Below are 27,202 nucleotides of genomic sequence, written 5' to 3' on the forward strand. Positions count from 1 at the left end.
CGGCGTCATCCTCCTCCACATTCCTTGTGCGGAATCTCTTCCAGCGCATCAACATAGATGTCACGAATGCTATTGCGCAAATTTTCGCCATCTTCTCTCTCTCTCTTTTCGTTAATACGAATCCACCGATAACGTGGTGGAGAATTAAAAGGGTCGACTCCCGGCCGCAAAACGAATAAACGATGAATCGTGTAAACGTGACACAGCGAGGAGCCGAGGACGCGCGCGCGAAACGCAAGTCCTTATATACCCATCGAGATGAAAAATTTCCCAGAAATTTTTGGAAAATTCCTAGAATCGTATAAAAATTTTGTATAACATTCCCCTGTACGACAGGTTCGAAAAATTTCCTGGAATTCCAGAAAATTTCCGGGATATTTTTGGACCCGACCAAGAATGGTTGCAGCTGACGATTCGACGGTTCAGTAATCGAACCTGTAGACCCGGCTGTTCATATTGTTATTATTATTATTTTTTTTCATCAATAAGTAGGGGACGTCCTCGGCTGTAAAAGTATATCACGACGTTGAAGATGCAGCGCCATCTATCGATCATAACTGTGGAATGCTACGGTTCCAATGCAGACAGTCCATGTAATTGAAATTACGTTCTCGCAGATGCGCGAATTCATACAGTTACTTTCAGATACGAAATAAATTTATCTCATCGAGAGTCTCTGAGTGCATTTAAAGTCCACCACCAACTTGGACGGGAAAAGCGATGACTGGCGAGAAGAGCTTCAAATCACAAATGCTTCATTTCAGAACCTTAATGTTTTCACAGTTTTGTACAGTGCTTGCAGAGCATCTGATCTCTTGAATGATATGAAAAATAAAACTCGTATGGTAAGCAGTTTCTTGGGATTGGATCGGCAAAGAAAAGACGTTCAATAAACCTCCAGATGAAAACACTAGCATCAAACATATCAGATATCAGTTTGCATGTCAAAGTGTTGTAACCTGGGGGTAGCGGCTGCCAACACAACATTCAAAAAGGGCAGCCGTACCAAAAAAAAAGAAAGAAAAAAAAATAGGAGAAGCGAAACCGCAGTTTCGCCCCCCGTCAACGCCCAAGAAAGTTTCACTTTGCTTTGGCAAGTTAGAACTAACAAAAGAAAAACTCGAAGAACTCAAGAAAACATTTTTTGTTAGTTTTTTTTTTAAAGTTTTTTTTGTTTTTTTGTTTTTAATTTTTTTTTTTTTTTTTTTTTTTGCGTTTTTTTTTTCTCATCTGCGACTTGACGGTGATTTCGCCAAGTCTACATCGATTCAGAACCAGTTTCTGAAGTACCCAATTCAAAGCAATGCCAAACTCGGTTTAAAATCCGCAAAACTGTCGCATGTTGGCACGCGCTAGCTTCCTCACTCGGCGCATGTTCTCTGGGACTGGAGTCGAGGCGCGAATTGGGGCAGATCTTCTTCTCCTGCGTGGCACTTCAATCGCTCGAGGAGCAATAACATCTAAATAGCTTCCTCCCAAGAAGTCCAACGTTGGAGATGTTGGTTGGATATTTCCAACGCAACAATAACTCGGTTCAGAAGAAATGTAGCTTCCTCCTAACGAGTAGTGTAGGGTCGGACTTGTAGGACGAAGGCGGCCAGCACATTCGAATGTTTGGTCACCGAAAAAGAACCTCTCGAAAGAGCTTTCGTCGTCGTCGTCGTCCTCCTCCTCCTCCTCTCCAACGTGCGCCACAACGAACGGTTGTTGTTCATATTCCTCCCTCGCAACCTGTTCCGGAATTCCAGCATTCGATGAAAGCGGTGGAATGCTTTCTTCCATCTGATTTTCAGAGACAGGCAGAAATAGTGAGGATATTTCACTTACTTCGTCGTCGGAGCTGTCCCTTGGGATGGCACGAAGAAAATCCCAAAGCTGACCAGCCTTTCCATTAGACGACATCTCTCTTTGAGCACGAAGGATAATGTCTTCTATATTCATGGATGGTCCCGACACTTCGAATAAGCTGGAGTCGGTGCCCGGTGCCTCCAACAGGCTTGAGCAATCACCCTCGTACTCAGAACTGTTAGGGCTCAAGGAGATGTTGACGGCCTCCTCACGAGCCTCTTCACCAGACGCCTTCTGCTCAGGTGGTACGGCGTCATCCTCCTCCACATTCCTTGTGCGGAATCTCTTCCAGCGCATCAACATAGATGTCACGAATGCTATTGCGCAAATTTTCGCCATCTTCTCTCTCTCTCTTTTCGTTAATACGAATCCACCGATAACGTGGTGGAGAATTAAAAGGGTCGACTCCCGGCCGCAAAACGAATAAACGATGAATCGTGTAAACGTGACACAGCGAGGAGCCGAGGACGCGCGCGCGAAACGCAAGTCTTTATATACCCATCGAGATGAAAAATTTCCCAGAAATTTTTGGAAAATTCCTAGAATCGTATAAAAATTTTGTATAACATTCCCCTGTACGACAGGTTCGAAAAATTTCCTGGAATTCCAGAAAATTTCCGGGATATTTTTGGACCCGACCAAGAATGGTTGCAGCTGACGATTCGACGGTTCAGTAATCGAACCTGTAGACCCGGCTGTTCATATTGTTATTATTATTATTTTTTTTCATCAATAAGTAGGGGACGTCCTCGGCTGTAAAAGTATATCACGACGTTGAAGATGCAGCGCCATCTATCGATCATAACTGTGGAATGCTACGGTTCCAATGCAGACAGTCCATGTAATTGAAATTACGTTCTCGCAGATGCGCGAATTCATACAGTTACTTTCAGATACGAAATAAATTTATCTCATCGAGAGTCTCTGAGTGCATTTAAAGTCCACCACCAACTTGGACGGGAAAAGCGATGACTGGCGAGAAGAGCTTCAAATCACAAATGCTTCATTTCAGAACCTTAATGTTTTCACAGTTTTGTACAGTGCTTGCAGAGCATCTGATCTCTTGAATGATATGAAAAATAAAACTCGTATGGTAAGCAGTTTCTTGGGATTGGATCGGCAAAGAAAAGACGTTCAATAAACCTCCAGATGAAAACACTAGCATCAAACATATCAGATATCAGTTTGCATGTCAAAGTGTTGTAACCTGGGGGTAGCGGCTGCCAACACAACATTCAAAAAGGGCAGCCGTACCAAAAAAAAAGAAAGAAAAAAAAATAGGAGAAGCGAAACCGCAGTTTCGCCCCCCGTCAACGCCCAAGAAAGTTTCACTTTGCTTTGGCAAGTTAGAACTAACAAAAGAAAAACTCGAAGAACTCAAGAAAACATTTTTTGTTAGTTTTTTTTTAAGTTTTTTTGGTTTTTTTTGTTTTTAATTTTTTTTTTTTTTTTTTGCGTTTTTTTTTTTCTCATCTGCGACTTGACGGTGATTTCGCCAAGTCTACATCGATTCAGAACCAGTTTCTGAAGTACCCAATTCAAAGCAATGCCAAACTCGGTTTAAAATCCGCAAAACTGTCGCATGTTGGCACGCGCTAGCTTCCTCACTCGGCGCATGTTCTCTGGGACTGGAGTCGAGGCGCGAATTGGGGCAGATCTTCTTCTCCTGCGTGGCACTTCAATCGCTCGAGGAGCAATAACATCTAAATAGCTTCCTCCCAAGAAGTCCAACGTTGGAGATGTTGGTTGGATATTTCCAACGCAACAATAACTCGGTTCAGAAGAAATGTAGCTTCCTCCTAACGAGTAGTGTAGGGTCGGACTTGTAGGACGAAGGCGGCCAGCACATTCGAATGTTTGGTCACCGAAAAAGAACCTCTCGAAAGAGCTTTCGTCGTCGTCGTCGTCCTCCTCCTCCTCCTCTCCAACGTGCGCCACAACGAACGGTTGTTGTTCATATTCCTCCCTCGCAACCTGTTCCGGAATTCCAGCATTCGATGAAAGCGGTGGAATGCTTTCTTCCATCTGATTTTCAGAGACAGGCAGAAATAGTGAGGATATTTCACTTACTTCGTCGTCGGAGCTGTCCCTTGGGATGGCACGAAGAAAATCCCAAAGCTGACCAGCCTTTCCATTAGACGACATCTCTCTTTGAGCACGAAGGATAATGTCTTCTATATTCATGGATGGTCCCGACACTTCGAATAAGCTGGAGTCGGTGCCCGGTGCCTCCAACAGGCTTGAGCAATCACCCTCGTACTCAGAACTGTTAGGGCTCAAGGAGATGTTGACGGCCTCCTCACGAGCCTCTTCACCAGACGCCTTCTGCTCAGGTGGTACGGCGTCATCCTCCTCCACATTCCTTGTGCGGAATCTCTTCCAGCGCATCAACATAGATGTCACGAATGCTATTGCGCAAATTTTCGCCATCTTCTCTCTCTCTCTTTTCGTTAATACGAATCCACCGATAACGTGGTGGAGAATTAAAAGGGTCGACTCCCGGCCGCAAAACGAATAAACGATGAATCGTGTAAACGTGACACAGCGAGGAGCCGAGGACGCGCGCGCGAAACGCAAGTCTTTATATACCCATCGAGATGAAAAATTTCCCAGAAATTTTTGGAAAATTCCTAGAATCGTATAAAAATTTTGTATAACATTCCCCTGTACGACAGGTTCGAAAAATTTCCTGGAATTCCAGAAAATTTCCGGGATATTTTTGGACCCGACCAAGAATGGTTGCAGCTGACGATTCGACGGTTCAGTAATCGAACCTGTAGACCCGGCTGTTCATATTGTTATTATTATTATTTTTTTTCATCAATAAGTAGGGGACGTCCTCGGCTGTAAAAGTATATCACGACGTTGAAGATGCAGCGCCATCTATCGATCATAACTGTGGAATGCTACGGTTCCAATGCAGACAGTCCATGTAATTGAAATTACGTTCTCGCAGATGCGCGAATTCATACAGTTACTTTCAGATACGAAATAAATTTATCTCATCGAGAGTCTCTGAGTGCATTTAAAGTCCACCACCAACTTGGACGGGAAAAGCGATGACTGGCGAGAAGAGCTTCAAATCACAAATGCTTCATTTCAGAACCTTAATGTTTTCACAGTTTTGTACAGTGCTTGCAGAGCATCTGATCTCTTGAATGATATGAAAAATAAAACTCGTATGGTAAGCAGTTTCTTGGGATTGGATCGGCAAAGAAAAGACGTTCAATAAACCTCCAGATGAAAACACTAGCATCAAACATATCAGATATCAGTTTGCATGTCAAAGTGTTGTAACCTGGGGGTAGCGGCTGCCAACACAACATTCAAAAAGGGCAGCCGTACCAAAAAAAAAGAAAGAAAAAAAAATAGGAGAAGCGAAACCGCAGTTTCGCCCCCCGTCAACGCCCAAGAAAGTTTCACTTTGCTTTGGCAAGTTAGAACTAACAAAAGAAAAACTCGAAGAACTCAAGAAAACATTTTTTGTTAGTTTTTTTTTTTAAGTTTTTTTGGTTTTTTTTGTTTTTAATTTTTTTTTTTTTTTTTGCGTTTTTTTTTTTCTCATCTGCGACTTGACGGTGATTTCGCCAAGTCTACATCGATTCAGAACCAGTTTCTGAAGTACCCAATTCAAAGCAATGCCAAACTCGGTTTAAAATCCGCAAAACTGTCGCATGTTGGCACGCGCTAGCTTCCTCACTCGGCGCATGTTCTCTGGGACTGGAGTCGAGGCGCGAATTGGGGCAGATCTTCTTCTCCTGCGTGGCACTTCAATCGCTCGAGGAGCAATAACATCTAAATAGCTTCCTCCCAAGAAGTCCAACGTTGGAGATGTTGGTTGGATATTTCCAACGCAACAATAACTCGGTTCAGAAGAAATGTAGCTTCCTCCTAACGAGTAGTGTAGGGTCGGACTTGTAGGACGAAGGCGGCCAGCACATTCGAATGTTTGGTCACCGAAAAAGAACCTCTCGAAAGAGCTTTCGTCGTCGTCGTCGTCCTCCTCCTCCTCCTCTCCAACGTGCGCCACAACGAACGGTTGTTGTTCATATTCCTCCCTCGCAACCTGTTCCGGAATTCCAGCATTCGATGAAAGCGGTGGAATGCTTTCTTCCATCTGATTTTCAGAGACAGGCAGAAATAGTGAGGATATTTCACTTACTTCGTCGTCGGAGCTGTCCCTTGGGATGGCACGAAGAAAATCCCAAAGCTGACCAGCCTTTCCATTAGACGACATCTCTCTTTGAGCACGAAGGATAATGTCTTCTATATTCATGGATGGTCCCGACACTTCGAATAAGCTGGAGTCGGTGCCCGGTGCCTCCAACAGGCTTGAGCAATCACCCTCGTACTCAGAACTGTTAGGGCTCAAGGAGATGTTGACGGCCTCCTCACGAGCCTCTTCACCAGACGCCTTCTGCTCAGGTGGTACGGCGTCATCCTCCTCCACATTCCTTGTGCGGAATCTCTTCCAGCGCATCAACATAGATGTCACGAATGCTATTGCGCAAATTTTCGCCATCTTCTCTCTCTCTCTTTTCGTTAATACGAATCCACCGATAACGTGGTGGAGAATTAAAAGGGTCGACTCCCGGCCGCAAAACGAATAAACGATGAATCGTGTAAACGTGACACAGCGAGGAGCCGAGGACGCGCGCGCGAAACGCAAGTCCTTATATACCCATCGAGATGAAAAATTTCCCAGAAATTTTTGGAAAATTCCTAGAATCGTATAAAAATTTTGTATAACATTCCCCTGTACGACAGGTTCGAAAAATTTCCTGGAATTCCAGAAAATTTCCGGGATATTTTTGGACCCGACCAAGAATGGTTGCAGCTGACGATTCGACGGTTCAGTAATCGAACCTGTAGACCCGGCTGTTCATATTGTTATTATTATTATTTTTTTTTTTTTCATCAATAAGTAGGGGACGTCCTCGGCTGTAAAAGTATATCACGACGTTGAAGATGCAGCGCCATCTATCGATCATAACTGTGGAATGCTACGGTTCCAATGCAGACAGTCCATGTAATTGAAATTACGTTCTCGCAGATGCGCGAATTCATACAGTTACTTTCAGATACGAAATAAATTTATCTCATCGAGAGTCTCTGAGTGCATTTAAAGTCCACCACCAACTTGGACGGGAAAAGCGATGACTGGCGAGAAGAGCTTCAAATCACAAATGCTTCATTTCAGAACCTTAATGTTTTCACAGTTTTGTACAGTGCTTGCAGAGCATCTGATCTCTTGAATGATATGAAAAATAAAACTCGTATGGTAAGCAGTTTCTTGGGATTGGATCGGCAAAGAAAAGACGTTCAATAAACCTCCAGATGAAAACACTAGCATCAAACATATCAGATATCAGTTTGCATGTCAAAGTGTTGTAACCTGGGGGTAGCGGCTGCCAACACAACATTCAAAAAGGGCAGCCGTACCAAAAAAAAAGAAAGAAAAAAAAATAGGAGAAGCGAAACCGCAGTTTCGCCCCCCGTCAACGCCCAAGAAAGTTTCACTTTGCTTTGGCAAGTTAGAACTAACAAAAGAAAAACTCGAAGAACTCAAGAAAACATTTTTTGTTAGTTTTTTTTTTAAAGTTTTTTTTGTTTTTTTGTTTTTAATTTTTTTTTTTGCGTTTTTTTTTGCGTTTTTTTTTTCTCATCTGCGACTTGACGGTGATTTCGCCAAGTCTACATCGATTCAGAACCAGTTTCTGAAGTACCCAATTCAACGCAATGCCAAACTCGGTTTAAAATCCGCAAAACTGTCGCATGTTGGCACGCGCTAGCTTCCTCACTCGGCGCATGTTCTCTGGGACTGGAGTCGAGGCGCGAATTGGGGCAGATCTTCTTCTCCTGCGTGGCACTTCAATCGCTCGAGGAGCAATAACATCTAAATAGCTTCCTCCCAAGAAGTCCAACGTTGGAGATGTTGGTTGGATATTTCCAACGCAACAATAACTCGGTTCAGAAGAAATGTAGCTTCCTCCTAACGAGTAGTGTAGGGTCGGACTTGTAGGACGAAGGCGGCCAGCACATTCGAATGTTTGGTCACCGAAAAAGAACCTCTCGAAAGAGCTTTCGTCGTCGTCGTCGTCCTCCTCCTCCTCCTCTCCAACGTGCGCCACAACGAACGGTTGTTGTTCATATTCCTCCCTCGCAACCTGTTCCGGAATTCCAGCATTCGATGAAAGCGGTGGAATGCTTTCTTCCATCTGATTTTCAGAGACAGGCAGAAATAGTGAGGATATTTCACTTACTTCGTCGTCGGAGCTGTCCCTTGGGATGGCACGAAGAAAATCCCAAAGCTGACCAGCCTTTCCATTAGACGACATCTCTCTTTGAGCACGAAGGATAATGTCTTCTATATTCATGGATGGTCCCGACACTTCGAATAAGCTGGAGTCGGTGCCCGGTGCCTCCAACAGGCTTGAGCAATCACCCTCGTACTCAGAACTGTTAGGGCTCAAGGAGATGTTGACGGCCTCCTCACGAGCCTCTTCACCAGACGCCTTCTGCTCAGGTGGTACGGCGTCATCCTCCTCCACATTCCTTGTGCGGAATCTCTTCCAGCGCATCAACATAGATGTCACGAATGCTATTGCGCAAATTTTCGCCATCTTCTCTCTCTCTCTTTTCGTTAATACGAATCCACCGATAACGTGGTGGAGAATTAAAAGGGTCGACTCCCGGCCGCAAAACGAATAAACGATGAATCGTGTAAACGTGACACAGCGAGGAGCCGAGGACGCGCGCGCGAAACGCAAGTCCTTATATACCCATCGAGATGAAAAATTTCCCAGAAATTTTTGGAAAATTCCTAGAATCGTATAAAAATTTTGTATAACATTCCCCTGTACGACAGGTTCGAAAAATTTCCTGGAATTCCAGAAAATTTCCGGGATATTTTTGGACCCGACCAAGAATGGTTGCAGCTGACGATTCGACGGTTCAGTAATCGAACCTGTAGACCCGGCTGTTCATATTGTTATTATTATTATTTTTTTTCATCAATAAGTAGGGGACGTCCTCGGCTGTAAAAGTATATCACGACGTTGAAGATGCAGCGCCATCTATCGATCATAACTGTGGAATGCTACGGTTCCAATGCAGACAGTCCATGTAATTGAAATTACGTTCTCGCAGATGCGCGAATTCATACAGTTACTTTCAGATACGAAATAAATTTATCTCATCGAGAGTCTCTGAGTGCATTTAAAGTCCACCACCAACTTGGACGGGAAAAGCGATGACTGGCGAGAAGAGCTTCAAATCACAAATGCTTCATTTCAGAACCTTAATGTTTTCACAGTTTTGTACAGTGCTTGCAGAGCATCTGATCTCTTGAATGATATGAAAAATAAAACTCGTATGGTAAGCAGTTTCTTGGGATTGGATCGGCAAAGAAAAGACGTTCAATAAACCTCCAGATGAAAACACTAGCATCAAACATATCAGATATCAGTTTGCATGTCAAAGTGTTGTAACCTGGGGGTAGCGGCTGCCAACACAACATTCAAAAAGGGCAGCCGTACCAAAAAAAAAGAAAGAAAAAAAAATAGGAGAAGCGAAACCGCAGTTTCGCCCCCCGTCAACGCCCAAGAAAGTTTCACTTTGCTTTGGCAAGTTAGAACTAACAAAAGAAAAACTCGAAGAACTCAAGAAAACATTTTTTGTTAGTTTTTTTTTTTAAGTTTTTTTGGTTTTTTTTGTTTTTAATTTTTTTTTTTTTTTTTGCGTTTTTTTTTTTCTCATCTGCGACTTGACGGTGATTTCGCCAAGTCTACATCGATTCAGAACCAGTTTCTGAAGTACCCAATTCAAAGCAATGCCAAACTCGGTTTAAAATCCGCAAAACTGTCGCATGTTGGCACGCGCTAGCTTCCTCACTCGGCGCATGTTCTCTGGGACTGGAGTCGAGGCGCGAATTGGGGCAGATCTTCTTCTCCTGCGTGGCACTTCAATCGCTCGAGGAGCAATAACATCTAAATAGCTTCCTCCCAAGAAGTCCAACGTTGGAGATGTTGGTTGGATATTTCCAACGCAACAATAACTCGGTTCAGAAGAAATGTAGCTTCCTCCTAACGAGTAGTGTAGGGTCGGACTTGTAGGACGAAGGCGGCCAGCACATTCGAATGTTTGGTCACCGAAAAAGAACCTCTCGAAAGAGCTTTCGTCGTCGTCGTCGTCCTCCTCCTCCTCCTCTCCAACGTGCGCCACAACGAACGGTTGTTGTTCATATTCCTCCCTCGCAACCTGTTCCGGAATTCCAGCATTCGATGAAAGCGGTGGAATGCTTTCTTCCATCTGATTTTCAGAGACAGGCAGAAATAGTGAGGATATTTCACTTACTTCGTCGTCGGAGCTGTCCCTTGGGATGGCACGAAGAAAATCCCAAAGCTGACCAGCCTTTCCATTAGACGACATCTCTCTTTGAGCACGAAGGATAATGTCTTCTATATTCATGGATGGTCCCGACACTTCGAATAAGCTGGAGTCGGTGCCCGGTGCCTCCAACAGGCTTGAGCAATCACCCTCGTACTCAGAACTGTTAGGGCTCAAGGAGATGTTGACGGCCTCCTCACGAGCCTCTTCACCAGACGCCTTCTGCTCAGGTGGTACGGCGTCATCCTCCTCCACATTCCTTGTGCGGAATCTCTTCCAGCGCATCAACATAGATGTCACGAATGCTATTGCGCAAATTTTCGCCATCTTCTCTCTCTCTCTTTTCGTTAATACGAATCCACCGATAACGTGGTGGAGAATTAAAAGGGTCGACTCCCGGCCGCAAAACGAATAAACGATGAATCGTGTAAACGTGACACAGCGAGGAGCCGAGGACGCGCGCGCGAAACGCAAGTCCTTATATACCCATCGAGATGAAAAATTTCCCAGAAATTTTTGGAAAATTCCTAGAATCGTATAAAAATTTTGTATAACATTCCCCTGTACGACAGGTTCGAAAAATTTCCTGGAATTCCAGAAAATTTCCGGGATATTTTTGGACCCGACCAAGAATGGTTGCAGCTGACGATTCGACGGTTCAGTAATCGAACCTGTAGACCCGGCTGTTCATATTGTTATTATTATTCTTTTTTTCATCAATAAGTAGGGGACGTCCTCGGCTGTAAAAGTATATCACGACGTTGAAGATGCAGCGCCATCTATCGATCATAACTGTGGAATGCTACGGTTCCAATGCAGACAGTCCATGTAATTGAAATTACGTTCTCGCAGATGCGCGAATTCATACAGTTACTTTCAGATACGAAATAAATTTATCTCATCGAGAGTCTCTGAGTGCATTTAAAGTCCACCACCAACTTGGACGGGAAAAGCGATGACTGGCGAGAAGAGCTTCAAATCACAAATGCTTCATTTCAGAACCTTAATGTTTTCACAGTTTTGTACAGTGCTTGCAGAGCATCTGATCTCTTGAATGATATGAAAAATAAAACTCGTATGGTAAGCAGTTTCTTGGGATTGGATCGGCAAAGAAAAGACGTTCAATAAACCTCCAGATGAAAACACTAGCATCAAACATATCAGATATCAGTTTGCATGTCAAAGTGTTGTAACCTGGGGGTAGCGGCTGCCAACACAACATTCAAAAAGAGCAGCCGTACCAAAAAAAAAGAAAGAAAAAAAAATAGGAGAAGCGAAACCGCAGTTTCGCCCCCCGTCAACGCCCAAGAAAGTTTCACTTTGCTTTGGCAAGTTAGAACTAACAAAAGAAAAACTCGAAGAACTCAAGAAAACATTTTTTGTTAGTTTTTTTTTTTAAGTTTTTTTTGTTTTTTTGTTTTTTTTTTTGCGTTTTTTTTGCGTTTTTTTTTTTCTCATCTGCGACTTGACGGTGATTTCGCCAAGTCTACATCGATTCAGAACCAGTTTCTGAAGTACCCAATTCAAAGCAATGCCAAACTCGGTTTAAAATCCGCAAAACTGTCGCATGTTGGCACGCGCTAGCTTCCTCACTCGGCGCATGTTCTCTGGGACTGGAGTCGAGGCGCGAATTGGGGCAGATCTTCTCCTGCGTGGCACTTCAATCGCTCGAGGAGCAATAACATCTAAATAGCTTCCTCCCAAGAAGTCCAACGTTGGAGATGTTGGTTGGATATTTCCAACGCAACAATAACTCGGTTCAGAAGAAATGTAGCTTCCTCCTAACGAGTAGTGTAGGGTCGGACTTGTAGGACGAAGGCGGCCAGCACATTCGAATGTTTGGTCACCGAAAAAGAACCTCTCGAAAGAGCTTTCGTCGTCGTCGTCGTCCTCCTCCTCCTCCTCTCCAACGTGCGCCACAACGAACGGTTGTTGTTCATATTCCTCCCTCGCAACCTGTTCCGGAATTCCAGCATTCGATGAAAGCGGTGGAATGCTTTCTTCCATCTGATTTTCAGAGACAGGCAGAAATAGTGAGGATATTTCACTTACTTCGTCGTCGGAGCTGTCCCTTGGGATGGCACGAAGAAAATCCCAAAGCTGACCAGCCTTTCCATTAGACGACATCTCTCTTTGAGCACGAAGGATAATGTCTTCTATATTCATGGATGGTCCCGACACTTCGAATAAGCTGGAGTCGGTGCCCGGTGCCTCCAACAGGCTTGAGCAATCACCCTCGTACTCAGAACTGTTAGGGCTCAAGGAGATGTTGACGGCCTCCTCACGAGCCTCTTCACCAGACGCCTTCTGCTCAGGTGGTACGGCGTCATCCTCCTCCACATTCCTTGTGCGGAATCTCTTCCAGCGCATCAACATAGATGTCACGAATGCTATTGCGCAAATTTTCGCCATCTTCTCTCTCTCTCTTTTCGTTAATACGAATCCACCGATAACGTGGTGGAGAATTAAAAGGGTCGACTCCCGGCCGCAAAACGAATAAACGATGAATCGTGTAAACGTGACACAGCGAGGAGCCGAGGACGCGCGCGCGAAACGCAAGTCTTTATATACCCATCGAGATGAAAAATTTCCCAGAAATTTTTGGAAAATTCCTAGAATCGTATAAAAATTTTGTATAACATTCCCCTGTACGACAGGTTCGAAAAATTTCCTGGAATTCCAGAAAATTTCCGGGATATTTTTGGACCCGACCAAGAATGGTTGCAGCTGACGATTCGACGGTTCAGTAATCGAACCTGTAGACCCGGCTGTTCATATTGTTATTATTATTATTTTTTTTCATCAATAAGTAGGGGACGTCCTCGGCTGTAAAAGTATATCACGACGTTGAAGATGCAGCGCCATCTATCGATCATAACTGTGGAATGCTACGGTTCCAATGCAGACAGTCCATGTAATTGAAATTACGTTCTCGCAGATGCGCGAATTCATACAGTTACTTTCAGATACGAAATAAATTTATCTCATCGAGAGTCTCTGAGTGCATTTAAAGTCCACCACCAACTTGGACGGGAAAAGCGATGACTGGCGAGAAGAGCTTCAAATCACAAATGCTTCATTTCAGAACCTTAATGTTTTCACAGTTTTGTACAGTGCTTGCAGAGCATCTGATCTCTTGAATGATATGAAAAATAAAACTCGTATGGTAAGCAGTTTCTTGGGATTGGATCGGCAAAGAAAAGACGTTCAATAAACCTCCAGATGAAAACACTAGCATCAAACATATCAGATATCAGTTTGCATGTCAAAGTGTTGTAACCTGGGGGTAGCGGCTGCCAACACAACATTCAAAAAGGGCAGCCGTACCAAAAAAAAAGAAAGAAAAAAAAATAGGAGAAGCGAAACCGCAGTTTCGCCCCCCGTCAACGCCCAAGAAAGTTTCACTTTGCTTTGGCAAGTTAGAACTAACAAAAGAAAAACTCGAAGAACTCAAGAAAACATTTTTTGTTAGTTTTTTTTTTAAAGTTTTTTTTGTTTTTTTGTTTTTAATTTTTTTTTTTGCGTTTTTTTTTGCGTTTTTTTTTTCTCATCTGCGACTTGACGGTGATTTCGCCAAGTCTACATCGATTCAGAACCAGTTTCTGAAGTACCCAATTCAACGCAATGCCAAACTCGGTTTAAAATCCGCAAAACTGTCGCATGTTGGCACGCGCTAGCTTCCTCACTCGGCGCATGTTCTCTGGGACTGGAGTCGAGGCGCGAATTGGGGCAGATCTTCTTCTCCTGCGTGGCACTTCAATCGCTCGAGGAGCAATAACATCTAAATAGCTTCCTCCCAAGAAGTCCAACGTTGGAGATGTTGGTTGGATATTTCCAACGCAACAATAACTCGGTTCAGAAGAAATGTAGCTTCCTCCTAACGAGTAGTGTAGGGTCGGACTTGTAGGACGAAGGCGGCCAGCACATTCGAATGTTTGGTCACCGAAAAAGAACCTCTCGAAAGAGCTTTCGTCGTCGTCGTCGTCCTCCTCCTCCTCCTCTCCAACGTGCGCCACAACGAACGGTTGTTGTTCATATTCCTCCCTCGCAACCTGTTCCGGAATTCCAGCATTCGATGAAAGCGGTGGAATGCTTTCTTCCATCTGATTTTCAGAGACAGGCAGAAATAGTGAGGATATTTCACTTACTTCGTCGTCGGAGCTGTCCCTTGGGATGGCACGAAGAAAATCCCAAAGCTGACCAGCCTTTCCATTAGACGACATCTCTCTTTGAGCACGAAGGATAATGTCTTCTATATTCATGGATGGTCCCGACACTTCGAATAAGCTGGAGTCGGTGCCCGGTGCCTCCAACAGGCTTGAGCAATCACCCTCGTACTCAGAACTGTTAGGGCTCAAGGAGATGTTGACGGCCTCCTCACGAGCCTCTTCACCAGACGCCTTCTGCTCAGGTGGTACGGCGTCATCCTCCTCCACATTCCTTGTGCGGAATCTCTTCCAGCGCATCAACATAGATGTCACGAATGCTATTGCGCAAATTTTCGCCATCTTCTCTCTCTCTCTTTTCGTTAATACGAATCCACCGATAACGTGGTGGAGAATTAAAAGGGTCGACTCCCGGCCGCAAAACGAATAAACGATGAATCGTGTAAACGTGACACAGCGAGGAGCCGAGGACGCGCGCGCGAAACGCAAGTCCTTATATACCCATCGAGATGAAAAATTTCCCAGAAATTTTTGGAAAATTCCTAGAATCGTATAAAAATTTTGTATAACATTCCCCTGTACGACAGGTTCGAAAAATTTCCTGGAATTCCAGAAAATTTCCGGGATATTTTTGGACCCGACCAAGAATGGTTGCAGCTGACGATTCGACGGTTCAGTAATCGAACCTGTAGACCCGGCTGTTCATATTGTTATTATTATTCTTTTTTTCATCAATAAGTAGGGGACGTCCTCGGCTGTAAAAGTATATCACGACGTTGAAGATGCAGCGCCATCTATCGATCATAACTGTGGAATGCTACGGTTCCAATGCAGACAGTCCATGTAATTGAAATTACGTTCTCGCAGATGCGCGAATTCATACAGTTACTTTCAGATACGAAATAAATTTATCTCATCGAGAGTCTCTGAGTGCATTTAAAGTCCACCACCAACTTGGACGGGAAAAGCGATGACTGGCGAGAAGAGCTTCAAATCACAAATGCTTCATTTCAGAACCTTAATGTTTTCACAGTTTTGTACAGTGCTTGCAGAGCATCTGATCTCTTGAATGATATGAAAAATAAAACTCGTATGGTAAGCAGTTTCTTGGGATTGGATCGGCAAAGAAAAGACGTTCAATAAACCTCCAGATGAAAACACTAGCATCAAACATATCAGATATCAGTTTGCATGTCAAAGTGTTGTAACCTGGGGGTAGCGGCTGCCAACACAACATTCAAAAAGGGCAGCCGTACCAAAAAAAAAGAAAGAAAAAAAAATAGGAGAAGCGAAACCGCAGTTTCGCCCCCCGTCAACGCCCAAGAAAGTTTCACTTTGCTTTGGCAAGTTAGAACTAACAAAAGAAAAACTCGAAGAACTCAAGAAAACATTTTTTGTTAGTTTTTTTTTTTAAGTTTTTTTTGTTTTTTTGTTTTTTTTTTTGCGTTTTTTTTGCGTTTTTTTTTTTCTCATCTGCGACTTGACGGTGATTTCGCCAAGTCTACATCGATTCAGAACCAGTTTCTGAAGTACCCAATTCAAAGCAATGCCAAACTCGGTTTAAAATCCGCAAAACTGTCGCATGTTGGCACGCGCTAGCTTCCTCACTCGGCGCATGTTCTCTGGGACTGGAGTCGAGGCGCGAATTGGGGCAGATCTTCTCCTGCGTGGCACTTCAATCGCTCGAGGAGCAATAACATCTAAATAGCTTCCTCCCAAGAAGTCCAACGTTGGAGATGTTGGTTGGATATTTCCAACGCAACAATAACTCGGTTCAGAAGAAATGTAGCTTCCTCCTAACGAGTAGTGTAGGGTCGGACTTGTAGGACGAAGGCGGCCAGCACATTCGAATGTTTGGTCACCGAAAAAGAACCTCTCGAAAGAGCTTTCGTCGTCGTCGTCGTCCTCCTCCTCCTCCTCTCCAACGTGCGCCACAACGAACGGTTGTTGTTCATATTCCTCCCTCGCAACCTGTTCCGGAATTCCAGCATTCGATGAAAGCGGTGGAATGCTTTCTTCCATCTGATTTTCAGAGACAGGCAGAAATAGTGAGGATATTTCACTTACTTCGTCGTCGGAGCTGTCCCTTGGGATGGCACGAAGAAAATCCCAAAGCTGACCAGCCTTTCCATTAGACGACATCTCTCTTTGAGCACGAAGGATAATGTCTTCTATATTCATGGATGGTCCCGACACTTCGAATAAGCTGGAGTCGGTGCCCGGTGCCTCCAACAGGCTTGAGCAATCACCCTCGTACTCAGAACTGTTAGGGCTCAAGGAGATGTTGACGGCCTCCTCACGAGCCTCTTCACCAGACGCCTTCTGCTCAGGTGGTACGGCGTCATCCTCCTCCACATTCCTTGTGCGGAATCTCTTCCAGCGCATCAACATAGATGTCACGAATGCTATTGCGCAAATTTTCGCCATCTTCTCTCTCTCTCTTTTCGTTAATACGAATCCACCGATAACGTGGTGGAGAATTAAAAGGGTCGACTCCCGGCCGCAAAACGAATAAACGATGAATCGTGTAAACGTGACACAGCGAGGAGCCGAGGACGCGCGCGCGAAACGCAAGTCTTTATATACCCATCGAGATGAAAAATTTCCCAGAAATTTTTGGAAAATTCCTAGAATCGTATAAAAATTTTGTATAACATTCCCCTGTACGACAGGTTCGAAAAATTTCCTGGAATTCCAGAAAATTTCCGGGATATTTTTGGACCCGACCAAGAATGGTTGCAGCTGACGATTCGACGGTTCAGTAATCGAACCTGTAGACCCGGCTGTTCATATTGTTATTATTATTATTTTTTTTCATCAATAAGTAGGGGACGTCCTCGGCTGTAAAAGTATATCACGACGTTGAAGATGCAGCGCCATCTATCGATCATAACTGTGGAATGCTACGGTTCCAATGCAGACAGTCCATGTAATTGAAATTACGTTCTCGCAGATGCGCGAATTCATACAGTTACTTTCAGATACGAAATAAATTTATCTCATCGAGAGTCTCTGAGTGCATTTAAAGTCCACCACCAACTTGGACGGGAAAAGCGATGACTGGCGAGAAGAGCTTCAAATCACAAATGCTTCATTTCAGAACCTTAATGTTTTCACAGTTTTGTACAGTGCTTGCAGAGCATCTGATCTCTTGAATGATATGAAAAATAAAACTCGTATGGTAAGCAGTTTCTTGGGATTGGATCGGCAAAGAAAAGACGTTCAATAAACCTCCAGATGAAAACACTAGCATCAAACATATCAGATATCAGTTTGCATGTCAAAGTGTTGTAACCTGGGGGTAGCGGCTGCCAACACAACATTCAAAAAGGGCAGCCGTACCAAAAAAAAAGAAAGAAAAAAAAATAGGAGAAGCGAAACCGCAGTTTCGCCCCCCGTCAACGCCCAAGAAAGTTTCACTTTGCTTTGGCAAGTTAGAACTAACAAAAGAAAAACTCGAAGAACTCAAGAAAACATTTTTTGTTAGTTTTTTTTTTTAAGTTTTTTTTGTTTTTTTGTTTTTAATTTTTTTTTTTTTGCGTTTTTTGCGTTTTTTTTCTCTCATCTGCGACTTGACGGTGATTTCGCCAAGTCTACATCGATTCAGAACCAGTTTCTGAAGTACCCAATTCAACGCAATGCCAAACTCGGTTTAAAATCCGCAAAACTGTCGCATGTTGGCACGCGCTAGCTTCCTCACTCGGCGCATGTTCTCTGGGACTGGAGTCGAGGCGCGAATTGGGGCAGATCTTCTTCTCCTGCGTGGCACTTCAATCGCTCGAGGAGCAATAACATCTAAATAGCTTCCTCCCAAGAAGTCCAACGTTGGAGATGTTGGTTGGATATTTCCAACGCAACAATAACTCGGTTCAGAAGAAATGTAGCTTCCTCCTAACGAGTAGTGTAGGGTCGGACTTGTAGGACGAAGGCGGCCAGCACATTCGAATGTTTGGTCACCGAAAAAGAACCTCTCGAAAGAGCTTTCGTCGTCGTCGTCGTCCTCCTCCTCCTCCTCTCCAACGTGCGCCACAACGAACGGTTGTTGTTCATATTCCTCCCTCGCAACCTGTTCCGGAATTCCAGCATTCGATGAAAGCGGTGGAATGCTTTCTTCCATCTGATTTTCAGAGACAGGCAGAAATAGTGAGGATATTTCACTTACTTCGTCGTCGGAGCTGTCCCTTGGGATGGCACGAAGAAAATCCCAAAGCTGACCAGCCTTTCCATTAGACGACATCTCTCTTTGAGCACGAAGGATAATGTCTTCTATATTCATGGATGGTCCCGACACTTCGAATAAGCTGGAGTCGGAGCCCGGTGCCTCCAACAGGCTTGAGCAATCACCCTCGTACTCAGAACTGTTAGGGCTCAAGGAGATGTTGACGGCCTCCTCACGAGCCTCTTCACCAGACGCCTTCTGCTCAGGTGGTACGGCGTCATCCTCCTCCACATTCCTTGTGCGGAATCTCTTCCAGCGCATCAACATAGATGTCACGAATGCTATTGCGCAAATTTTCGCCATCTTCTCTCTCTCTCTTTTCGTTAATACGAATCCACCGATAACGTGGTGGAGAATTAAAAGGGTCGACTCCCGGCCGCAAAACGAATAAACGATGAATCGTGTAAACGTGACACAGCGAGGAGCCGAGGACGCGCGCGCGAAACGCAAGTCCTTATATACCCATCGAGATGAAAAATTTCCCAGAAATTTTTGGAAAATTCCTAGAATCGTATAAAAATTTTGTATAACATTCCCCTGTACGACAGGTTCGAAAAATTTCCTGGAATTCCAGAAAATTTCCGGGATATTTTTGGACCCGACCAAGAATGGTTGCAGCTGACGATTCGACGGTTCAGTAATCGAACCTGTAGACCCGGCTGTTCATATTGTTATTATTATTATTTTTTTTCATCAATAAGTAGGGGACGTCCTCGGCTGTAAAAGTATATCACGACGTTGAAGATGCAGCGCCATCTATCGATCATAACTGTGGAATACTACGGTTCCAATGCAGACAGTCCATGTAATTGAAATTACGTTCTCGCAGATGCGCGAATTCATACAGTTACTTTCAGATACGAAATAAATTTATCTCATCGAGAGTCTCTGAGTGCATTTAAAGTCCACCACCAACTTGGACGGGAAAAGCGATGACTGGCGAGAAGAGCTTCAAATCACAAATGCTTCATTTCAGAACCTTAATGTTTTCACAGTTTTGTACAGTGCTTGCAGAGCATCTGATCTCTTGAATGATATGAAAAATAAAACTCGTATGGTAAGCAGTTTCTTGGGATTGGATCGGCAAAGAAAAGACGTTCAATAAACCTCCAGATGAAAACACTAGCATCAAACATATCAGATATCAGTTTGCATGTCAAAGTGTTGTAACCTGGGGGTAGCGGCTGCCAACACAACATTCAAAAAGGGCAGCCGTACCAAAAAAAAAGAAAGAAAAAAAAATAGGAGAAGCGAAACCGCAGTTTCGCCCCCCGTCAACGCCCAAGAAAGTTTCACTTTGCTTTGGCAAGTTAGAACTAACAAAAGAAAAACTCGAAGAACTCAAGAAAACATTTTTTGTTAGTTTTTTTTTTAAGTTTTTTTTGTTTTTTTGTTTTTAATTTTTTTTTTTTTTTTTTTTGCGTTTTTTTTTTCTCATCTGCGACTTGACGGTGATTTCGCCAAGTCTACATCGATTCAGAACCAGTTTCTGAAGTACCCAATTCAACGCAATGCCAAACTCGGTTTAAAATCCGCAAAACTGTCGCATGTTGGCACGCGCTAGCTTCCTCACTCGGCGCATGTTCTCTGGGACTGGAGTCGAGGCGCGAATTGGGGCAGATCTTCTTCTCCTGCGTGGCACTTCAATCGCTCGAGTAGTAATAACATCTAAATAGCTTCCTCCCAAGAAGTCCAACGTTGGAGATGTTGGTTGGATATTTCCAACGCAACAATAACTCGGTTCAGAAGAAATGTAGCTTCCTCCTAACGAGTAGTGTAGGGTCGGACTTGTAGGACGAAGGCGGCCAGCACATTCGAATGTTTGGTCACCGAAAAAGAACCTCTCGAAAGAGCTTTCGTCGTCGTCGTCGTCCTCCTCCTCCTCCTCTCCAACGTGCGCCACAACGAACGGTTGTTGTTCATATTCCTCCCTCGCAACCTGTTCCGGAATTCCAGCATTCGATGAAAGCGGTGGAATGCTTTCTTCCATCTGATTTTCAGAGACAGGCAGAAATAGTGAGGATATTTCACTTACTTCGTCGTCGGAGCTGTCCCTTGGGATGGCACGAAGAAAATCCCAAAGCTGACCAGCCTTTCCATTAGACGACATCTCTCTTTGAGCACGAAGGATAATGTCTTCTATATTCATGGATGGTCCCGACACTTCGAATAAGCTGGAGTCGGAGCCCGGTGCCTCCAACAGGCTTGAGCAATCACCCTCGTACTCAGAACTGTTAGGGCTCAAGGAGATGTTGACGGCCTCCTCACGAGCCTCTTCACCAGACGCCTTCTGCTCAGGTGGTACGGCGTCATCCTCCTCCACATTCCTTGTGCGGAATCTCTTCCAGCGCATCAACATAGATGTCACGAATGCTATTGCGCAAATTTTCGCCATCTTCTCTCTCTCTCTTTTCGTTAATACGAATCCACCGATAACGTGGTGGAGAATTAAAAGGGTCGACTCCCGGCCGCAAAACGAATAAACGATGAATCGTGTAAACGTGACACAGCGAGGAGCCGAGGACGCGCGCGCGAAACGCAAGTCCTTATATACCCATCGAGATGAAAAATTTCCCAGAAATTTTTGGAAAATTCCTAGAATCGTATAAAAATTTTGTATAACATTCCCCTGTACGACAGGTTCGAAAAATTTCCTGGAATTCCAGAAAATTTCCGGGATATTTTTGGACCCGACCAAGAATGGTTGCAGCTGACGATTCGACGGTTCAGTAATCGAACCTGTAGACCCGGCTGTTCATATTGTTATTATTATTTTTTTTTTTCATCAATAAGTAGGGGACGTCCTCGGCTGTAAAAGTATATCACGACGTTGAAGATGCAGCGCCATCTATCGATCATAACTGTGGAATGCTACGGTTCCAATGCAGACAGTCCATGTAATTGAAATTACGTTCTCGCAGATGCGCGAATTCATACAGTTACTTTCAGATACGAAATAAATTTATCTCATCGAGAGTCTCTGAGTGCATTTAAAGTCCACCACCAACTTGGACGGGAAAAGCGATGACTGGCGAGAAGAGCTTCAAATCACAAATGCTTCATTTCAGAACCTTAATGTTTTCACAGTTTTGTACAGTGCTTGCAGAGCATCTGATCTCTTGAATGATATGAAAAATAAAACTCGTATGGTAAGCAGTTTCTTGGGATTGGATCGGCAAAGAAAAGACGTTCAATAAACCTCCAGATGAAAACACTAGCATCAAACATATCAGATATCAGTTTGCATGTCAAAGTGTTGTAACCTGGGGGTAGCGGCTGCCAACACAACATTCAAAAAGGGCAGCCGTACCAAAAAAAAAGAAAGAAAAAAAAATAGGAGAAGCGAAACCGCAGTTTCGCCCCCCGTCAACGCCCAAGAAAGTTTCACTTTGCTTTGGCAAGTTAGAACTAACAAAAGAAAAACTCGAAGAACTCAAGAAAACATTTTTTGTTAGTTTTTTTTTTAAAGTTTTTTTGGTTTTTTTTGTTTTTAATTTTTTTTTTTTTTTTTTTTTCTCATCTGCGACTTGACGGTGATTTCGCCAAGTCTACATCGATTCAGAACCAGTTTCTGAAGTACCCAATTCAACGCAATGCCAAACTCGGTTTAAAATCCGCAAAACTGTCGCATGTTGGCACGCGCTAGCTTCCTCACTCGGCGCATGTTCTCTGGGACTGGAGTCGAGGCGCGAATTGGGGCAGATCTTCTTCTCCTGCGTGGCACTTCAATCGCTCGAGGAGCAATAACATCTAAATAGCTTCCTCCCAAGAAGTCCAACGTTGGAGATGTTGGTTGGATATTTCCAACGCAACAATAACTCGGTTCAGAAGAAATGTAGCTTCCTCCTAACGAGTAGTGTAGGGTCGGACTTGTAGGACGAAGGCGGCCAGCACATTCGAATGTTTGGTCACCGAAAAAGAACCTCTCGAAAGAGCTTTCGTCGTCGTCGTCGTCCTCCTCCTCCTCCTCTCCAACGTGCGCCACAACGAACGGTTGTTGTTCATATTCCTCCCTCGCAACCTGTTCCGGAATTCCAGCATTCGATGAAAGCGGTGGAATGCTTTCTTCCATCTGATTTTCAGAGACAGGCAGAAATAGTGAGGATATTTCACTTACTTCGTCGTCGGAGCTGTCCCTTGGGATGGCACGAAGAAAATCCCAAAGCTGACCAGCCTTTCCATTAGACGACATCTCTCTTTGAGCACGAAGGATAATGTCTTCTATATTCATGGATGGTCCCGACACTTCGAATAAGCTGGAGTCGGTGCCCGGTGCCTCCAACAGGCTTGAGCAATCACCCTCGTACTCAGAACTGTTAGGGCTCAAGGAGATGTTGACGGCCTCCTCACGAGCCTCTTCACCAGACGCCTTCTGCTCAGGTGGTACGGCGTCATCCTCCTCCACATTCCTTGTGCGGAATCTCTTCCAGCGCATCAACATAGATGTCACGAATGCTATTGCGCAAATTTTCGCCATCTTCTCTCTCTCTCTTTTCGTTAATACGAATCCACCGATAACGTGGTGGAGAATTAAAAGGGTCGACTCCCGGCCGCAAAACGAATAAACGATGAATCGTGTAAACGTGACACAGCGAGGAGCCGAGGACGCGCGCGCGAAACGCAAGTCTTTATATACCCATCGAGATGAAAAATTTCCCAGAAATTTTTGGAAAATTCCTAGAATCGTATAAAAATTTTGTATAACATTCCCCTGTACGACAGGTTCGAAAAATTTCCTGGAATTCCAGAAAATTTCCGGGATATTTTTGGACCCGACCAAGAATGGTTGCAGCTGACGATTCGACGGTTCAGTAATCGAACCTGTAGACCCGGCTGTTCATATTGTTATTATTATTATTATTATTTTTTCATCAATAAGTAGGGGACGTCCTCGGCTGTAAAAGTATATCACGACGTTGAAGATGCAGCGCCATCTATCGATCATAACTGTGGAATGCTACGGTTCCAATGCAGACAGTCCATGTAATTGAAATTACGTTCTCGCAGATGCGCGAATTCATACAGTTACTTTCAGATACGAAATAAATTTATCTCATCGAGAGTCTCTGAGTGCATTTAAAGTCCACCACCAACTTGGACGGGAAAAGCGATGACTGGCGAGAAGAGCTTCAAATCACAAATGCTTCATTTCAGAACCTTAATGTTTTCACAGTTTTGTACAGTGCTTGCAGAGCATCTGATCTCTTGAATGATATGAAAAATAAAACTCGTATGGTAAGCAGTTTCTTGGGATTGGATCGGCAAAGAAAAGTCGTTCAATAAACCTCCAGATGAAAACACTAGCATCAAACATATCAGATATCAGTTTGCATGTCAAAGTGTTGTAACCTGGGGGTAGCGGCTGCCAACACAACATTCAAAAAGGGCAGCCGTACCAAAAAAAAAGAAAGAAAAAAAAATAGGAGAAGCGAAACCGCAGTTTCGCCCCCCGTCAACGCCCAAGAAAGTTTCACTTTGCTTTGGCAAGTTAGAACTAACAAAAGAAAAACTCGAAGAACTCAAGAAAACATTTTTTGTTAGTTTTTTTTTTAAGTTTTTTTTGTTTTTTTGTTTTTAATTTTTTTTTTTGCGTTTTTTTTTTCTCATCTGCGACTTGACGGTGATTTCGCCAAGTCTACATCGATTCAGAACCAGTTTCTGAAGTACCCAATTCAAAGCAATGCCAAACTCGGTTTAAAATCCGCAAAACTGTCGCATGTTGGCACGCGCTAGCTTCCTCACTCGGCGCATGTTCTCTGGGACTGGAGTCGAGGCGCGAATTGGGGCAGATCTTCTTCTCCTGCGTGGCACTTCAATCGCTCGAGGAGCAATAACATCTAAATAGCTTCCTCCCAAGAAGTCCAACGTTGGAGATGTTGGTTGGATATTTCCAACGCAACAATAACTCGGTTCAGAAGAAATGTAGCTTCCTCCTAACGAGTAGTGTAGGGTCGGACTTGTAGGACGAAGGCGGCCAGCACATTCGAATGTTTGGTCACCGAAAAAGAACCTCTCGAAAGAGCTTTCGTCGTCGTCGTCGTCCTCCTCCTCCTCCTCTCCAACGTGCGCCACAACGAACGGTTGTTGTTCATATTCCTCCCTCGCAACCTGTTCCGGAATTCCAGCATTCGATGAAAGCGGTGGAATGCTTTCTTCCATCTGATTTTCAGAGACAGGCAGAAATAGTGAGGATATTTCACTTACTTCGTCGTCGGAGCTGTCCCTTGGGATGGCACGAAGAAAATCCCAAAGCTGACCAGCCTTTCCATTAGACGACATCTCTCTTTGATCACGAAGGATAATGTCTTCTATATTCATGGATGGTCCCGACACTTCGAATAAGCTGGAGTCGGTGCCCGGTGCCTCCAACAGGCTTGAGCAATCACCCTCGTACTCAGAACTGTTAGGGCTCAAGGAGATGTTGACGGCCTCCTCACGAGCCTCTTCACCAGACGCCATCTGCTCAGGTGGTACGGCGTCATCCTCCTCCACATTCCTTGTGCGGAATCTCTTCCAGCGCATCAACATAGATGTCACGAATGCTATTGCGCAAATTTTCGCCATCTTCTCTCTCTCTCTTTTCGTTAATACGAATCCACCGATAACGTGGTGGAGAATTAAAAGGGTCGACTCCCGGCCGCAAAACGAATAAACGATGAATCGTGTAAACGTGACACAGCGAGGAGCCGAGGACGCGCGCGCGAAACGCAAGTCTTTATATACCCATCGAGATGAAAAATTTCCCAGAAATTTTTGGAAAATTCCTAGAATCGTATAAAAATTTTGTATAACATTCCCCTGTACGACAGGTTCGAAAAATTTCCTGGAATTCCAGAAAATTTCCGGGATATTTTTGGACCCGACCAAGAATGGTTGCAGCTGACGATTCGACGGTTCAGTAATCGAACCTGTAGACCCGGCTGTTCATATTGTTATTATTATTATTTTTTTTCATCAATAAGTAGGGGACGTCCTCGGCTGTAAAAGTATATCACGACGTTGAAGATGCAGCGCCATCTATCGATCATAACTGTGGAATGCTACGGTTCCAATGCAGACAGTCCATGTAATTGAAATTACGTTCTCGCAGATGCGCGAATTCATACAGTTACTTTCAGATACGAAATAAATTTATCTCATCGAGAGTCTCTGAGTGCATTTAAAGTCCACCACCAACTTGGACGGGAAAAGCGATGACTGGCGAGAAGAGCTTCAAATCACAAATGCTTCATTTCAGAACCTTAATGTTTTCACAGTTTTGTACAGTGCTTGCAGAGCATCTGATCTCTTGAATGATATGAAAAATAAAACTCGTATGGTAAGCAGTTTCTTGGGATTGGATCGGCAAAGAAAAGACGTTCAATAAACCTCCAGATGAAAACACTAGCATCAAACATATCAGATATCAGTTTGCATGTCAAAGTGTTGTAACCTGGGGGTAGCGGCTGCCAACACAACATTCAAAAAGGGCAGCCGTACCAAAAAAAAAGAAAGAAAAAAAAAATAGGAGAAGCGAAACCGCAGTTTCGCCCCCCGTCAACGCCCAAGAAAGTTTCACTTTGCTTTGGCAAGTTAGAACTAACAAAAGAAAAACTCGAAGAACTCAAGAAAACATTTTTTGTTAGTTTTTTTTTTAAAGTTTTTTTTGTTTTTTTGTTTTTAATTTTTTTTTTTTTTTTTTTTTGCGTTTTTTTTTTCTCATCTGCGACTTGACGGTGATTTCGCCAAGTCTACATCGATTCAGAACCAGTTTCTGAAGTACCCAATTCAACGCAATGCCAAACTCGGTTTAAAATCCGCAAAACTGTCGCATGTTGGCACGCGCTAGCTTCCTCACTCGGCGCATGTTCTCTGGGACTGGAGTCGAGGCGCGAATTGGGGCAGATCTTCTTCTCCTGCGTGGCACTTCAATCGCTCGAGGAGCAATAACATCTAAATAGCTTCCTCCCAAGAAGTCCAACGTTGGAGATGTTGGTTGGATATTTCCAACGCAACAATAACTCGGTTCAGAAGAAATGTAGCTTCCTCCTAACGAGTAGTGTAGGGTCGGACTTGTAGGACGAAGGCGGCCAGCACATTCGAATGTTTGGTCACCGAAAAAGAACCTCTCGAAAGAGCTTTCGTCGTCGTCGTCGTCCTCCTCCTCCTCCTCTCCAACGTGCGCCACAACGAACGGTTGTTGTTCATATTCCTCCCTCGCAACCTGTTCCGGAATTCCAGCATTCGATGAAAGCGGTGGAATGCTTTCTTCCATCTGATTTTCAGAGACAGGCAGAAATAGTGAGGATATTTCACTTACTTCGTCGTCGGAGCTGTCCCTTGGGATGGCACGAAGAAAATCCCAAAGCTGACCAGCCTTTCCATTAGACGACATCTCTCTTTGAGCACGAAGGATAATGTCTTCTATATTCATGGATGGTCCCGACACTTCGAATAAGCTGGAGTCGGTGCCCGGTGCCTCCAACAGGCTTGAGCAATCACCCTCGTACTCAGAACTGTTAGGGCTCAAGTAGATGTTGACGGCCTCCTCACGAGCCTCTTCACCAGACGCCTTCTGCTCAGGTGGTACGGCGTCATCCTC

The sequence above is a fragment of the Pholcus phalangioides genome, unplaced genomic scaffold, assembly GCF_987345545.1.
Source record: "Pholcus phalangioides strain wild (caught in Gottingen) unplaced genomic scaffold, Ppha-v1.0 ptg000172l_1, whole genome shotgun sequence".
NCBI lineage: Eukaryota > Metazoa > Arthropoda > Arachnida > Araneae > Pholcidae > Pholcus > Pholcus phalangioides.